The following is a 17,493-nucleotide window of genomic DNA, read 5'->3' on the forward strand; positions in this document are numbered from 1 at the left end:
ATTGGGTACAGAAACCGATTTAAAGGACAGGTTACAAACCATAGTTAATAGTTCCGCAATTTCACATTTGAGTTCTTTCAGAACTCTTGGGTAAATGCCATCTGGTCCCGGTGACTTGTTACTGTTCAGTTTATCAATTAATTCCCAAACCTCCTCTAGTGACACCTCAATCTATGACAATTCCTCAGATTTGTCACCTACAAAGGACGGCTCAGGTTTGGGAATCTTCCTAACATCCTCAGCCGTGAAGACTGAAGCAAAGAATTCATTTAGTTTCTCCACAATGACTTTATCGTCTTTAAGTGCTCCTTTTGTATCTCAATCGTCCAGGGGCCGCACTGATTGTTTAGCAGGCTTCCTGCTCCTGACGTACTTAAAAAACATTTTGTTATTACCTTTTGGTTTTCTTCAAACTCCTTTTTTTCTTATTACATTTTTACACTTAATTTGGCAGTGTTTACGCTCCTTTCTATTTACCTCACTAGGATTTGACTTCCACTTTTTAAAAGATGCCTTTTTATCGCTCATTGCTTCTTTTACATGGTAGTTAAGCCACAGTGGCTCTTTTTTAGTTCTTTTACTGTGTTTTTTTAATTTGGCGTATACATTTAAGTTGGGCCTCTATTACGGTGTATTTGAAAAGTGTCCATGCAGCTTGCAGGGATTTCACTCTAGTCACTGTACCTTTTAATTTCATGGAACTACTATCCAGAGAGATTCTATGGAACACGTGGATTCATTTAAGATTTTTACTTCATTTGATTCTACATTTTCTTTCACATATAGTGCCACCCCCTCACTCACCTCCGCACGACCTGTTGTGTCCTTCCGATATATTTTGTACCCCAGAATGATTGTGTCCCATTGATTGTCCTCACTCCACCAGGTTTCTGTGATGCCTATTATATCAATATCCTCCTTTAACACGAGGCACTGTAGTTCACCCATCTTATTATTTAGACTTCTAGCATTTGTGTACAAGCACTTTAAAAACTTGTCACTGTTTATTAGCCGGCCTTTTTCTGATGTGCCAGATTCTTTTTTATGTGACTGTTTATCATCTGATCCGGCCCTTACATTATACTTTTCAGTCCTCTACTCCTGACTGTAACCTGGAGATTCTCTATCATCAGACTCTCCCCTAAGAGAAGTCTGTGTCCGATCCACACGCTCCTCTGCAGCAGTCGGCTTTCCCCCATCTCCTAGTTTAAAAACTGCTCTACAACCTTTTTAATGTTTAGTGCCAGCAGTCTGGTTCCACTTTGGTTTAGGTGGAGCCCATCTCTCCTGTATAGGCTCCTGCCATCCCAGAAGTTTTCCCAGTTCCTAATGAACGTGAACCCCTCCTCTCTACACCATTGTCTCATCCACGCATTGAGACTCTGAAGCTCTGCCTGCCTACTTGGCCCTGCGCGTGGAACTGGGAGCATTTCTGAAAATGCCACCATAGCGGTCCTAGATTTCAGTCTCTTTCCTAGCAGCCTAAATTTGGCCTTCCGGATGTCTCTCCTACCCTTCCCTATGTCATTGGTACCTACATGTACCATGACCACCGGCTCCTCCCCAGCACTACACATAAGTCTATCTAGATGCCTCAAGAGATCCGCACACTTTGCACCAGGCAGGCAAGTCACCATACGGTTCTCCCGGTCATCACAAACCCAGCTATCTATGTTTCTAATGATCGAATCTCCCATTACCAACACCTACCTTTTCCTAATGACTGGAGTTCCCTCCCCCAGAGAAGTAACCTCAGTGCGAGAGGATACCCCAACATCATCTGGAAGGACGGTCCCAACTATGGGAAGGTTTCCCTCTGCTCCTGTTGACTGCTCTCCTTCCCTGAGCCTTTCATCCTCCTTAACAGCGCAGAGGCTGTCTGACTGGAAGTGGGACAAATCTACAGTGTCCCAGAAAGCCTCATCAACATACCTCTCTGCCTCCCTTAGCTCCTCCAGTTCCGCCACCCTGGCCTCCAAAGCCCGTACGCAGTCTCTCAGGGCCAGGAGCTCCTTGCACCAAATGCACACATACGCCACCCGCTCACAGGGCAGGTAATCATACATGCTACACTGAGTGCAATAAACAGAATAGTCCCCACTCTGCTACTGGGCTTCTGCCTGCATTCTCTCCTACAGCTACCTAAGTTAATGATAGGGGTTTTGTTTAAATCAATTAAGTATTTGCATACCTTCCTCAAAGTGTCACATGGTTCTCCTACCAGTTCACTTAGCATGTCCTTCCATTTAGTTGTCTTCTTGTTGACTCCTCAAAGCTTAGCTTCAATCTTACAATTTCCAGCTGGTTTCTAAGATTTTGGAGCTTTTTTCAGTAATGGTCACCTCCTTCTAGAAACTAACTTCTCTTGTACTAACAGCATTGAGTGGCTCAGTGCATGTAGTACTAGAATGATCCTCCTTACCACAATTGTAGCAAAAGAACCTTGGATTGTTTGCAATACATTCCACAGAAGCTGAGAGTGTTTTCTGAAATTTCAGACAGCTAACCTGCTTTGGTGGGTGCTGCCTCTTCAGAGTGGCAAGTCCTTCCATTAACTTAGCTGTGGCTCCTTCAAGTTAAGCGATATGGTTTTCCATCTTCCTTGACTCTCCCGCAGCAGAACTCAAGCTTCTTTCAGGTTCTATATGGTATGGTTTGAGCTCCTAGGCTTAGACTGATTTTCCTAGCTGCTTAAGTCTTTGTGCTCTTTCACTTCTTTCTTTTCAAATTGGCAGATTTCGTACAGCAGTTGAGAGTGCTATCTTGAAAATAGCAATAGTTTCCAAATGGTCTCTCAGATGTAGCTGTGTAATCAGGGACTCACCCCAGTATCCATGAATAAATTGCTCTATTGGCTGTATATTTGGGTTTTCTGGCATCTATGTCTTCTGCTCCATTACCTTTCTCTAGCAGCTGTTTAATCTTGCCAAATACTCAGAGGGTTTTTCCATCAGCTTTTGAAAGGTCTCTAGGAATTGTGCATACAATTAATCACTGCTGGAAACAGGGCTATATTTTTTTTCCAGCTCTGTCAAACATTTCTTCTGCAGTGGCATATTTCCCTGCATTTAAGGCTGCATGCAAGGCCAGAGATTACAAACTTTCTATTAACTTCCTTTTCCTTGCTTTGGAAGACAATTTGGGATCATCTAGTAAGCTGTTGTATTTACAACTTCCATGTATCAAAATCTACCTCCCCATTCGGTTGTGGTGAATAGACTGAGAAACACTTCAGTTTTTAGGATGTATAATGGTAGGTGGATACCCTCTGTAGATTTTACCACATGGTCTACTACCACTTTATGTACCCCCTCAGGAATAGTGAATGTGGGAGTAGACTGTATTTGAATGTCAGGAGAGGAGAATGTATACTTCTTTCTAGCATATGTAAGTGCAGCATTACCTGGCTGGTTAATATTAATTGCACTACCCTCTGGAATCCCTTCTGCTGTTAAAGACTTGTCATCTTCTGGAAATCTGTCATCCAAAGTACTATGGGTATTTTTTTTTCAATCTAATGGGAATCACATTCCATTTACTATTCAGTGTAACCTATTCATGTTCTTTTCTTAACATCTGAGCTGCACACTTCTTACTATATTCACAAATTGCAATACCTTGCATAGTACTGTGTAGTCTCCTAAGTCTGGTTACTGCCCCATACTCTTTCAAACCATGGGTCAATTCCTCATCCATAACAGTAGAATGAATCCCAATCTAATTGAGTGGTCTGGATCAAGCTGCTTAAGCTTGCAAAGTTCCATGGTCACAAACTAAATTCATTCTGAGCAACCCCAGGGAAAGTCAATTAAAATGACAATCTTCAACCACAGAATGGCACTGTCCTTGTTTGGGCACCACAATTTTTAAAAATCTTGTATCCCCTACATTTTGATTATACAAGTACCCACTATAATTCCATTTTACTGCAGGAATAGTGAGCAGGTTCAGTCTCTTGACAGCAGAACTCTTATCTGTGGGCAATAACACATAAGATTAATATGCAAATTTGGACAGTTGTGGATGCCTGTACCCAGAATTGCTCCAATTTGGAATAAAGACTCTACAATGTAGTAAAGCTGCTCAGACTAAAAAGATCTTTAAGTTTATAAGACAATTTGAGGGTTAACTACGACTCCTCAATCTAAACACAGTCTTATCATTACATCAATACAGCAAATACTATGCAAACCAAAAATAATAGTATCAAACATACAGATTTCTTCAGTACCAAAAAGATGCACAGGGCACAAATCTTATTCATTTAAACCATGCACCACTGATTTGGCATTAACGTCACCACACCATCCTGAGCTGAATCAGCAGCAAGTGCCCAGTTCTTTGAATAGGCTGGTATCCTTCTCCATGTGGTTATCTTATTGCTGCAATTAGTAAAAGCAGACCTATGAGCATCAGCCCTCAGGGCAAAGATCTTCACATCCCCTCTGGTATGGTTGTCTCCCTCTGGCTCTGGCTGAACTAACTGAAGAGTCTGGACTCTGGTGCCCAGGGCCGGCTCCAGACCCCAGCGTGCCAAGCGCGCGCTTGGGGCAGCATTTTGCCAGCAGGGCGGCAGGCGGCTCCGGCGGACCTTCCGCAGTCATGCCTGCAGGAGGGTTCGCTGGTCCCGCGGCTCGGGTGGACCTCCCGCAGGCATGCCTGCAGATGCTCCACCGGAGCCATGGGACCAGTGCACCCTCCGCAGGCACGTCTGCAAGAGGTCCCCCAGAGCCGCGGGACCGGCGACCGGCAGCGCGACCCCTGTGGCATGCCGCCCTGCTTGGGGCGGCCAAATTCCTAGAGCCACCCCTGCTGGTGCCTTTTTTTCTTAATACTTGGGTGTAGAATTGGCCTCCACTCTTGGAGATGCCCTCCCTACTGAGCATGCTTCAAGGATTCATGACCTTTTTTTGCCCTTTGTTTACTTGGTAGTCCCAGACTAGCAGGAGTCAGTGGACAGCTGATCCACTCTTCTGGCAATAAAACAACACAAAACTGACTACTGCTGTTTAAAAGGAACAGCCACAGAAGCATGAGTTACCTACAGAAGTCCTCCTTACATGGAACAGAGCTGGTGAAAACAAGAACTAACTGCACAAAGGAATTCCTCTTGCAGAAAATCTAACTAAAACCCCCATTGTGTTTACCTTTAGGTGGAAAGCCACTCTCTAGCCTTTGGTCTCTCTGTCCTGCCCTCAACACAGTGTCTGTTCCTATGTCCTGTCTGTCACCTGCCTGGGATATCCCTTAGTTCAAAGTCAAATGGTATGACAACATGGCATCCTCTGTACTAAGCATGGAATAGCTCATGTGAACTCTGGAAAATGGCCCTTCTTTCAGTCCATATGACATTGCAACACAAAGGAGCTCCTCAAACTGGGGCAGCTGCCACTATAGTGCAACGGAGCAGCAAGTCTCAGGGCCGCCCAGAGGATTCCGGGGGCCTGGGGTCTTCGGCGGCGGGGGGCCCTTCCGTTCCGCGACCCGCCACCGAAGTGCTCCGAAGACCCGTGGCGGGGGCTCCCCCCGCCGCCGAATTACCACCGAAGCGGGACCCGCCACCGAAGTGCAGTCCGGTCTTCGGCGGTAATTCAGTGGCGGGGGGTCCCCACTGCAGGTCTTCGGGGCACTTCGGTGGCGGGTCCCGGAACGGAAGGGCCCCCCGCCACCGAATTACCGCCGAAGACCGAGCTGCACTTCGGCGGCGGGTCCCGCTTCGGCTGTAATTCGCCGGCAAGGGGTCCTTCCGCCCCGGAGCGGAAGGACCCCCCACCGGCGAAGACCGGGAGCGGAAGAAGCTCCTGGGCCCGGCCCTGCAAGAGTTTTCCGGGCCCCCCGGAGCGAGTGAAGGACCCCGCTCCAGGGGCCCCGAAAAACTCTCATGGGGGCCCCTGTGGGGCCCGGGGCCTGGGGCAAATTGCCCCACTTGCCCCCCCCCCGGGCGGCCCTGGCAAGTCTTAATCTAGCTAGCAGAGGGCTTAATTCACACAAGTCCCTTCATAATTGTCACAGTCCAGTTTCTACAGCCAGCCCTTGTGATGGCCATTGATCAAAGCCCTGAGCCCAGTTATGCCATCCTTATGCTGGGTAGTAGCTTACTCCCTGAGTAATCCCACTGATTTCTGAATCAGGCCCTCTATGTTTAAGACTTTCTATGGAGAGTTTCATATCAAGTACTTCTACCTCAATAATTCATAAAATGGATTTCATTACCACCTTTCCCATAATATAATATAGGAGTCCTGTTTGCCTTGAAAAATCATGAGTTGCCTTCCTTAAATAAATAGACAAAAGTATGATTTTGCATTAAACTATGAGCTTCCTGCTTCTATGTAGGGAAAACACAGTTGCTGTTATGGAAAGTATAGCACTTTTTAAAAAAAATAAGTAATATGAGTTGTCCCTCTATTGCAGGCGGAACATTGTTGTTTTATAAATAGGCATTTGCTTGTTTTACAAAATGTGTTTTGCCTCTCTGCAAAGGTCATTTATTTCTCATCAAGATCAGAATTGTCTCTTTTGGGATGTTTTGTTTCAAATCTAAACTGGGGCTTTGTGTGAGAAGAGAGGAGTTTTCCCGTTAGGGGCAAGCCCTGCCTCTCTCTGGCTGCAGAGACCCTACTGGCAGTGAAACCACTGCACTTCAAGCATGGGATAGAGTTTGCAGGGTCTGTTCAGGGGCCGCACAGATGAGCCAGTCACAGGGCAGAAACATTCATGGATGGAACCTGTACAAGAGTTCACCAGGGCTTGACCCTCTCCGGGGCGGAGGGGAGCCACGCTGGCTCACTACACACCGATGGGTCCGGGGAAATAGTCCGGCCGGGGGTCTCCCTCGGTAGCCCTTGCAGTAGTCGGCTGCACGGTGGTTACGTCTGGCCCCGGCTCCGGCGGGGCAACAACCGCTGAGCCAGGAGGCTCAGGCCCTCAGGCAGGGCTGAGCAACAGTAACAGTTTTAAGGCCTGGCCCTAGGTCAGGGCAGGTCAGTAAACACTGAGTCAGGGTGCTCAGGCCTTCAGGCAGGGCTGAGCAGTAATAATAGGCTTCGGCCTCCTCAGGCCAGGGAGAGGGGGAGTCTGCCACCCCGGAGTTGGGTGGCAGGGGGGACGCAGGCCCTCCCACTCCACTGCGTCCCAGCCCGGGGCCCTAGCAGCGGCTGAAGATCCACTGCTTAGTCAGTGGGGATCCTGGCCGCAACACACTGATATAGGCTCTAGTAATGCTGCAGCCAGACGGGGGTCGGCTGCCCCCGGGCCACTTCCACACTCCCCCTCAGGTCCTACCTGGGTTCTGGCATCGGCCTCTGCAGGGTCCAGGAGCATGGGTTCGTTGTGGCAGGGGTTGGTTGGCAGGTCCAGCAACTCCTTCGGGTAGCGGGTGCGGGGTAGCTCCAGCAGCTCCTCCGGGTAGCGGGTAGCTCCGGCAGCTCCTCCGGGTAGCGGGTAGCTCCAGCAGCTCCTCTGGGTAGCGGGCGCAGGGTAGCTCTGGCCAGTCTGGGTGGCTGCCTTGGGCCGCAGGAGCTTCCCAGTCTCAAGCTCCCCTAGGGACGTCTGCTCTCTCCGGTGGCTGGGCTCCTACTGAGCTCTGAGGGCCAGCCTTTATAGTTCCGGGTCGCCGCCTGACCCTTTGAGGGGCGGGCTCAGAGCTCCCTAGCTCTGCTCACTCTGGCCTCCAGCTGGGCTCTTCCTCCTCCGGGGTGGAGGGAAGCCACACCGCCTCACTACAGAGCCACAGGATCCTCTGCTCCATGGAATTTCTGTCAGACCTACTACCTTGAGAGAGTAGAGACATGGAGAATAAAGAAGACTTTGCGTAGCAGCAGCAGGGTGTAAGGGGGAACAGTTCCTCCCCTGGTATCTGCTCAGCACTCATCACAGCTATTGTAGTGTGGGTTCAATTGATATTATTAATTTGTATTACGGAATCACATAGATGCACCAACCAAGATCCAGGCAATGTATTCAGTGGCATTGCTATTACAGGATAGCCTGAAATACATTGTCCAGAATAATTGAAAATTCTAGAAAAATTTGCAGTTCTGTATAATTCTTGGGTTCTTTTAAGACATGAATAATTTGAACCCTTTTAGTATGTGGCTTTAATCCATCTGGATCAATCTCTATCCCCATGACATTCATCCTGCTTTCATACCAGTGATGTTTTTCCAGTATTAATTGCCTCCATATGCCAGATCAGATATTGATCTATATCCCTGTCTTTCTGCTTTGGATCAAACCTTTCTATAGTGTGATTTATCTGCCAAATTTCCTTGTTCAAATTACAAACAGATGGAGTAGCTGGCACAAAAATAGTATTGGTAACACTATTCCTTCCCTTTGTTCCCAATCCACCAAAGCACTTCTAGGGACTTAACTTTAAGCACATGAATAATCTCATCCCTATTCAGTAAAGAATTTAAGGCCATGTTTATCTTTACGCATAGGCATAAGATCCATTGACCCAGGGCTTAAACAGCTTTGTTCTATCAAGTCATTGTACCAACACTTCAGTCTCAGTTGTTTTAATCAAACTGTGCTTTCCTTACAGCCATGGTATCTCATCCAGCTCTCTAATCAACCTTCTTATTTCTTTGTTTAGGAATTTCCATATTGGATCTGAACAAAGGCCCATCTAGTCTGGTATCACATCTCTGACAGTGACTACTACCAGATGATTAAGAGGAAGGTGTAAGGACCCCTCAAGTAGGCAGAGATGGGATAATCTGTCCCCCACATTAGGTCTCATCCTGGTCTGTAATAGCTAGAGCTTGTCTTAAGTGTGGAAGCACAAAGTTTAATATCCCTTCCAAATTTTTTGTTATAACAACTCTGGATATTCTTGTTATCCATATAAAAAGCCAATCCTTTTTTGAATCTTGTTAAGTTCTTGATCTCAATGACGTCTGGTGGCAGTGAGTTCCACTGTCTAGTTACACATGGTGTGAAAAAGTATTTCTTTTTTGTCAGTTTCAAATTTTCCACCTTTTAATTTAATTGAATATCCCCTTGTTCATCTGTAATGAGATAGGGAGAACAGAAGCGCCCAATCCAACGTCTTGAGACCACTCTTTTGGTCAGTGGTTCTCAAACTTTTTTTTTCACGGACCACTTGAAAATCGCTGAGGGTCTTGGTGGACCATTTAATGGTCTTTCCAAATGTTGTTTGTATCATTAGCTAACTATTGTAAAGCGCTTTGGATAAAAGAACTATATACAAAAAACTTAATAATAATTAACTATCCCTCTTGCATGAATATTATCTGCACACATAGCTCAGCTTTAAGATGCTAAACAAATCTATGAGTCAACTGGAAATAGTGAAGCTCTCATTGCAAATATTAATACAATATTTTCTGATACTGGAAAGGAGAGTAAAAAGCATTCACTCAGGCTTATGCAATTTCTCTGAGATGTCAACTCTTAATTTGATTAATACTTCACACACACAGAACAGCAGAAATAAGTAATAAAGTGACACAAACAGCAAAACAAAACCACAAACAAACAAGTGACAACATTGAAAATATGAAGGGAAGTAAAACATCAAGCAGTTCATATGGATATTTTAAATGAGTGTTTAGGACCCACCCTGTGCAAATGTAACACAGCCCTGTAGAAACAGGCAAAGTTCTCCTGGTTTCACATTGTGTGTGTCACCAACTCAAAAACTCACAGTTGACTCATTGAGTTTTTACAAGCCCTGGGCACATTAACACATGGCTTGGAGTTTGCAGACAGATCCCTGCTTCAAAGAGCTTGCAAATAAGGTCTTTATCCTACAAAACACCTAGCAGCACCCCACACCAAACCTAGTGCTGCTTGCTACTTAAGAGTCAATGGGAGTACTCTGAAGAGCCAGAACTGTACCAGCTAACAAAGATCTGGCCTTAACGGTTTCCAGACCTCTCCCCAAACGTAATGGAAACCACTTGTCTGGACAAGTGATTTCCATTAAGTTTTAGCAGTAGTTTGGGGAGAGCTGTCTCTCTGCAGCAGCAGCAGCAGCTACCAAGCTGGGGAGAGGCGGGTGTCTCTCCCTGTCTTCCCCGCCGCGGCAGCCCGAGCTGGGGCTGGGAAGGAGGGTGGTGGGGGATGTCTTCCCAGCAGCTGCAGCCCTGGAGCTGGGGAAAATTGCCTCTTTCTCTGGCCGCTGCAGCCCTGCACATCCCAAATTCCCCCCACCTCCTCTTATCATCCAACTGCCCCTCCACCTACCTCCTATTTCCCCCACCTCACCCCACTGACCCCTCCCACCTACCCCCTATACTCCCCAAGGCCACCACCTCACCTTACATGTGCATCCTCTCCAGGATCCAGACACCTAATTAGCGGAGCCACGCCTGCACTGCTCCACTAATTAGGTGGGTAGCCCTTCATTCTCTTGTGTGCAGCTGCTCAGGCGCGCACCTTAGAGGGAACTATCTGCGGATCACCTGAATGGAGCTTGCGGACCACTGGTGGTCCACGGACCACAATTTGACAACCTCTGCTTTAGGTTATATATTTTTGTCATATTTCCTCTTATTCATATCCTTTCTAAGGTAATGGTCTTGGTCTTTTCAATCTCTCCTCATAAGAGCTTTTCCAGGCTAGTGATCATTCTCGTCTCTTTTTTCTGAATCCCCTCTAGTTCAGTAATATTCCTTTTCAGATGGGGTGTCCAGCGCTGCACAAAATATTCGAGAGAAGGCTGCACTAATGATTTATGTAAAGGCATTGTAATATTCTCCATAGTGTTTACCATTCCATTCCTCATGCAACCTAATATATTGTTTACTTTTTTGACCACAGTTGTATATTGAGCAGAGGTCTTCAATGAGCTGCTTACAGTGATATCCAGATCCCTTTCTTGGGTTTATAGATTCATAGACTAAGGTCAGAAGGGACCATTATGGTCATCTAGTCTGACCTCCTGCACAATGCAGGCCACAGAATCTCACCCACCCACTCCTGTAACAAACCCCTAACCTATATCTGAGTTATTGAAGTCCTCAAATCATGGTTTAAAGACCTCAAGCTGCAGAGAATCCTCCAGCAAGTGACCCATGCCCCATGCTGCAGAGGAAGGCAAAAAACCTCCAAGGCCTCCACCAATCTTCCCTGGAGGAAAATTCCTTCCCGATCCCAAATATGGCAATCAGTTAAACCCTGAGCATGTGGGCAAGACTCACCAGCCAGCACCCAGGAAAGAATTCTCTGTAGTAACTTAGATCCCACCCCATCTAACATCCCATCACAGACCATTGGGCCTATTTACCTGCTAATAATAAAAGATCAATTAATTGCCAAAATTAGGCTATCCCATCATACCATCCCTTCCATAAACTTATCAAGCTTAGTCTTGAAGCCAGTTATGTCTTTTGCCCCCACTACTCCCCTTAGAAGGCTGTTCCAGAACTTCACTCCTCTAATGGTTAGAAACCTTCGTCTAATTTCAAGTCTATATTTTCTAGTGTCCAGTTTATATCCATTTGTTCTTGTGTCCACATTGGTACTAAGCTTAAATAATTTCTCTCCCTCTCTGATATTTATCCCTCTGATATATTTATAAAGAGCAATCATATCTCCCCTCAGCCTTCTTTTGGTTAGGCTAAAGAAGCCAAGCTCTTTCAGTCTCCTTTCATAAGACAGGTTTTCCATTCCTTGGATCATCCTAGTAGCCCTTCTCTGTATCTGTTCCAGTTTGAATTCATCCTTCTTAAACACGGGAGACCAGAACTGCACACAGTATTCCAGATGAGGTCTCACCAGTGCCTTGTATAACGGTACTAACACCTCCTTATCTTTGCTGGAAATACCTCGCCTAATGCATCCTAAAACCACATTAGCTTTTTCAACGGCCATATCACATTGGCGGCTCATAGTCATCCTGTGATCAACCAATACTCCAAGGTCCTTCTCCTCCTCTGTTACTTCCAACTGATGCATCCCCAATTTATAACCAAAATTCTTGTTATTAATCCCTAAATGCATGACCTTGCACTTTTCACTATTAAATTTCATCCTATTACTATTACTCCAGTTTACAAGGTCATCCATATCTTCCTGTATGATATCCCGGTCCTTCTCTGTGTTAGCAATACCTCCCAGCTTTGTGTCATTCACAAACTTTATTAGCATTTTTGTGCCAAGGTCAGTAATAAAAAGATTAAATAAGATTGGTCCCAAAACTGATCCTTGAGGAACACGACTAGTAACCTCCTTCCAGCCTGACAGTTCACTTTTCAGTATGACCCGTTGTAGTCTCCCCTTTAACCAGTTCCTTATCAACCTTTCAATTTTCATATTGATCCCCATCTTTTCCAATTTAACTAATAATTCCCCATGGGGAACTGTATCAAATGCCTTACTGAAATCGAGGTAAATTAGATCCAGTGCGTTTCCTTTGTCTAAAAAAATCTGTTACCCTCTCAAAGAAGGAGATCAGGTTGTTTTGGCATGATCTACCTTTTGTAAAACCATGTTGTATTTTGTCCCAATTACCATTGACCTCAATGTCCTTAACTACTTTCTCCTTCAAAAATTTTTCCAAGACCTTGCATACTACAGATGTCAAACTAACAGGCCTATAGTTACTCGGATCACTTTTTTTCCCTTTCTTAAAAATAGGAACCATGTTAGCAATTCTCCAGTCATACGGTACAACCCCTGAGTTTACTGATTCATTAAAAATTCTTGCAAATGGGCTTGCAATTTCATGAGCCAATTCCTTTAATATTCTTGGATGAAAATTATCTGGGCCCCCGATTTTCTCCCATTAGGTTGTTGAGTAACAGTTATTTAAGATCTCTGCAAAATGTAAGAGTAGTTTAATTGTTAGTCTCAAATCTGCATTTCTTTGCATTTATCAACACTGAATTTCAATTGCCATTATCTTGCCCATTCATCTATCTTGCTGAGGTGTCTCTGAAGGTCCGGCCCTAGTTCCTACTAATCTAAATAAGTACATGTCATCTGCAGATTTTGCTATCTCATTAATGATCCTTCTTTGCAAATCATCAATAAATGTATTAAACAACATGGGATCTAGTATCGTTCACAACTCAACAACCCTGTCTTTTTCTGCTATCAACTGACAGTGAGCAGTTTTTAGTCATTCTGTTTTTCCTGAGTTTTCTGCAGTTTTTTCTTCAGTCTGTTCATGTCCTGTGACTTTCCTTAAATAAACTGTCTCACATTCTCCTGAGACCTTTTCTAGTCTTTGATTTTCCTGAGCAAGTTGACCTTTTTATAAGTGAAGGGAGTCAGTCTCTTCCCCTTGATTCTTTGATTTGCCCCATCTAGCTGTTTGAAATGGTAGGTATCAAATTAAAATTAGTTCCTACTCAGGCAAACAATAGAATCATCTGTCTGGGAGAGGCCAGAAAGGACTGATACACTTTGTCATGTAATGCTGCAGCTTTAGCCTATTCTTCCTACTGCTTCCCACTTAGGGTGACCAGACGTCTCGATAAAATTGGGACTGTCCCGATTTTGAGGAGTTTGTCCCTCGTCCCGACCAGAGTACGGTCGGGACGCCATTTGTCCCGATATTTTGTTTCCTGGTCTTCGGCGGCAATTCAGCAGAGAGTCCTTCAGTTGCGGTATTTCAGTGGCGGGTGCTTCTGTCTTTGGCGGCAAGGTTTATTGCCCGCCGCCGATATACCACCAAAGACTGTCTGCGACTGAAGGGCTCTCCGCTGAATTGCCGCCAAACTCCCAGATGGATGAGTGAAAAAAAAAACAAAAAACGCGTCCCCCCCCCCCCCCCGCAGCGGTCCTGATATTGTCCCCTTAACATCTGGTCACCCTATTACCACTGATCCCATAGGTACTGGAGATGAGGTAGCCAGTCAGCTAATAAATGGACATTACATTTGTTGGATTTGAGTGCAAAATGAATTGGATTTGCCGGCAATGACTAATAAGGTTTGAAAATACCCAATGTTGCAGGTGAAAAAATTATTTCCTCTAACTTCAAACCTAGCATCTTAAAGCACCAAAGACCCCATAGGACTTTGATCTGTCATTTGCATCCCTTAAAGGAGACAGGCTATAACTACCATTTCAATAATTACAGAATCTTTATCAGAGTGCAAATCAGCACCTGTTGGGTTACTTTCCCTTCTGCGTGCTGCTAGTTTCTCAGGGTAAAAGCTTGTATGTCTGCGGCTGGTCATTTTATTATAAAGACAAAGAAATAAGAGAACGTTACTCTCATTGCCAGCATTTCCAAAAGCATGTAAGAAAAACAGTTGAAAACAATTTCGAAGAAGCAAAACAAACCTCTCTCACAACACACTTTTCATTGCTAGGAATTGAGCCATACCTGTGAGAAAGGGTGTTCTGTGGGGAGACACTAATTTAACACTTTTTAGCCCAGACAAGCCCCCAGACTGGCATGGCATGGGGGTTAATTAGCTGTTAATTTGTACACCCAAGTTCAGTTTGTGCTAGAGGTTCTCAAACTTTTGTACTTTCACATAGCAAGCCTCTGAGTGCGACCCTCATATCTTAAAAACACGTGTTTATAGATTTAACACCTTTATGAATGCTGGAGGCAAAGCAGGGTTTGGGGTGGAGGCTGACAGCTCACAACCTCCCCATGTAATAACCTTACGACCCCCTGAGGGGTCCTGACCCCCCCCCCCGCCTTTGAGAACCCCTGTGCTAGAACATCAGGGCTCATTTTCATGGTGTAAGACAAACGCTGCAATAATCTCACACACATGCAGGAGAAGTACAAGGCACAAAATCAGCATTTCTTTCTTAATCTTTTTCTTGAGTGATGGAAATGATAACTGGGTACCACCCAATAGAGAACTGGTTGAATTTTTTTCAAATTTATACATGTTGAAGAAATGTTTTGTTGCATTTTCCATTTTTAAAAGAAAAAAATATGTGTATATGAAGAGGGGGGATTACATTATTTTCATGAATTTTTCCACCATTTTCCAACTAGTTCTGTGACTGATCACTTGTCATGGTCAAATCTATTTCCCCAAGCAAATACACATAGATAAAGTGAAGACAAGAAAAGGGAAAAGGAAAAAAGAATAGATGCTCCTTTCAGGAGCAAGAGGAGCTCTTGGATTATGCATGGAGCTTTTCAGAGATCTTTCTGTGACATATTTTTATTTCTATAAAGTGCTATCTACTATATATTTAGAATAGTCCCTGTTAAGGAGAATTTACCTATTCTATAGTCACTCTGGCAGTGACTTTATAATACTTTGCACTTATATAGCAGATCCAAGGATCTCAATGGACTTTTTAAACAATGATTTTACCCTTAAAACACTCTGCTGTGGTGGGTATACTAACCCCCCTCCCACCCTTTTTTTTTTTTTTTTTAACAGCTGAACAGAGAGGTTAAGTCACTCACACAGTGAATCACTAGTAGAGCCAGGAATAGAACCCACAACATCTGCCTCCCCCTCTAGATCTAAATCTTTTGGCTCTGGAGATAACAATCCTGCACGTATTAATTTAGGTCTCTGAAGGCTACTACCAGACAAATGCTGATTTTTATGGCTGAAAAGAGCCATTCACAGTATTCCAATCCCAAGCATCCAAAATCATGCACCAGACCTCCCACCCCAACCCCAAGTCAAGAGATTGGCTTAAATATAATAAGATTTTAAAGAAATAATACATTGGGAGGGGGTCTTTTTTTCGCCTTCTGCTTTTTTTAACCATTTGGTCATATTCAAGTCACATTTCCACAAGCATGATAGCTAGAAACTTTTTTTTTTTTAATGAAAGCTGAGATTCTCCCATAGTCACAAGGCCCCAGGAGCTATGTTCTGAGAAATATTGTGACACTGTTGATAAAATCATGAGCGTTAGCAACACAACATTCAGTTGGCCCCTCTGGGCACACGGGCTGCATTCCCTTCTACCTCAGATACCTAACCTTGGGAAACTTTGGGCCCTTGTTCAGAGACTGGCTCAGCCCCTGGCACAGGCTAGAGATACCCTAAGTTCTCCTGCCATTGGTGGAACTTAAAATGTCCAGTCCACTCCTCTCCTCCTCCATGCCTGCCAAGCCCCCTGCTCACTCCTCTCCTACCACAGAATTCCTACTGTCTTCTTCAGGCCTCCTATAGTGGGGGAGACTGCACAACTGATGCTATGGCTCCTAGGGGGCATTCTCTAGGGGCCCACATGGCTGCTTTCATGTCCTTTTGAGCTGCTATTGCCAGTCTAAGCAGACTACAAGGCAGCTTTGAATCAGAACTGGTGTGTCTGGCTATGGCTTCATTGCAGCAGCTTCCACCACTCCTGAGTTCTTACTCAATGGGGCACAGTGCCTAGTGAGTCTGTGTAGTAACAGATTATCTAGTACCACCCCATCTGTGCAGTAGCATTCAGGGATTCATGCCTTCAGCATGCACTTCTTTCGCGCCAGCTCAGAGAAACAAGACCATTGCCACTGTCTGAGGCCTGTTGTGGGACAGGACTCACCCAAAGTTGTCATATATTCACTTACTCAAACTTTGATTACAGCTAGGGACATTTAATTTATTTTTAATTCAGTTGTGGAGTTGACACTATACAGAGTTTCTGGGGGTGGATTCCCCTGCCTTTTATAAACAATTTTAAGCTTGCCCAGGAACAGAAGAAAAATCTGCTCAGCAGATTCTGTTGCCAGCGGAGTGAATCCATAATTAAAGTAGCAAGATATCTTTCGTTGTAAGGCTAACGTTGATGACACCATGCACCAACCTCCACCTCTAATTACTGCAAAACCACTCAGTCATATATGGAGTACTGCTGGAGAATAGCTTCTGGGAGGTGGATCAGGCAAGGCACATAGAAAGTACAGCGTTATCTATGCTATTTACATAATCCCCATTACTGTAGTATTTGATGTGTCTTTGATGTACTTAGCCTCACAACAGTCCTTTGAAGTAGGGAATTCGTTATCCCTGTTTTACAGGTGGGGATCAGAGGGACCAAGACCTAGATTCTCAAAGGTATCTAGGCACCATTGGAAGTGTCTAGTGGAGCAGGGAACTGAAGCCATATTTCCCAAGTCCCAGGCTGCCCACTGGGCCATCCTTCTCTACCAGAAGTGCTCACTGGGGGGCAGTATGACTCTGCTCTGCCCACAATTGCATAGTGAAGATACCACCTCAAACCCTTACAGAAAAGTCCTAGAGACTTTAATCGAAAATAATACACATTCTAGAGCCCTTAAAAATCACCCTATTAACTTTTTTATTAAATTTAATAAATAAACAAATAAAATCCACAAAAATACCAAATAGAACACATTTCAAAGGCTAGCCAATAAAATTATGCATCTTTACAACTTGTCAAAGTGGCAAGACCAGACAGTACAAAAAAAATTCAGAAAACATTATATTAAAGATAACCTTTTAGGGTGGGGTCACAATAAATAAATAAATAAATGACATACACCAATAGGTGAAAAAGGAAAGGATGGGATGGGGGAAACAGAGAGAAAAAGCAGAGAGGTCAGGTGGAAAGGAAGTCTGGCATTAGCTG

The sequence above is a fragment of the Mauremys mutica genome, chromosome 3 (assembly GCF_020497125.1).
Source record: "Mauremys mutica isolate MM-2020 ecotype Southern chromosome 3, ASM2049712v1, whole genome shotgun sequence".
Lineage (NCBI taxonomy): Eukaryota > Metazoa > Chordata > Testudines > Geoemydidae > Mauremys > Mauremys mutica.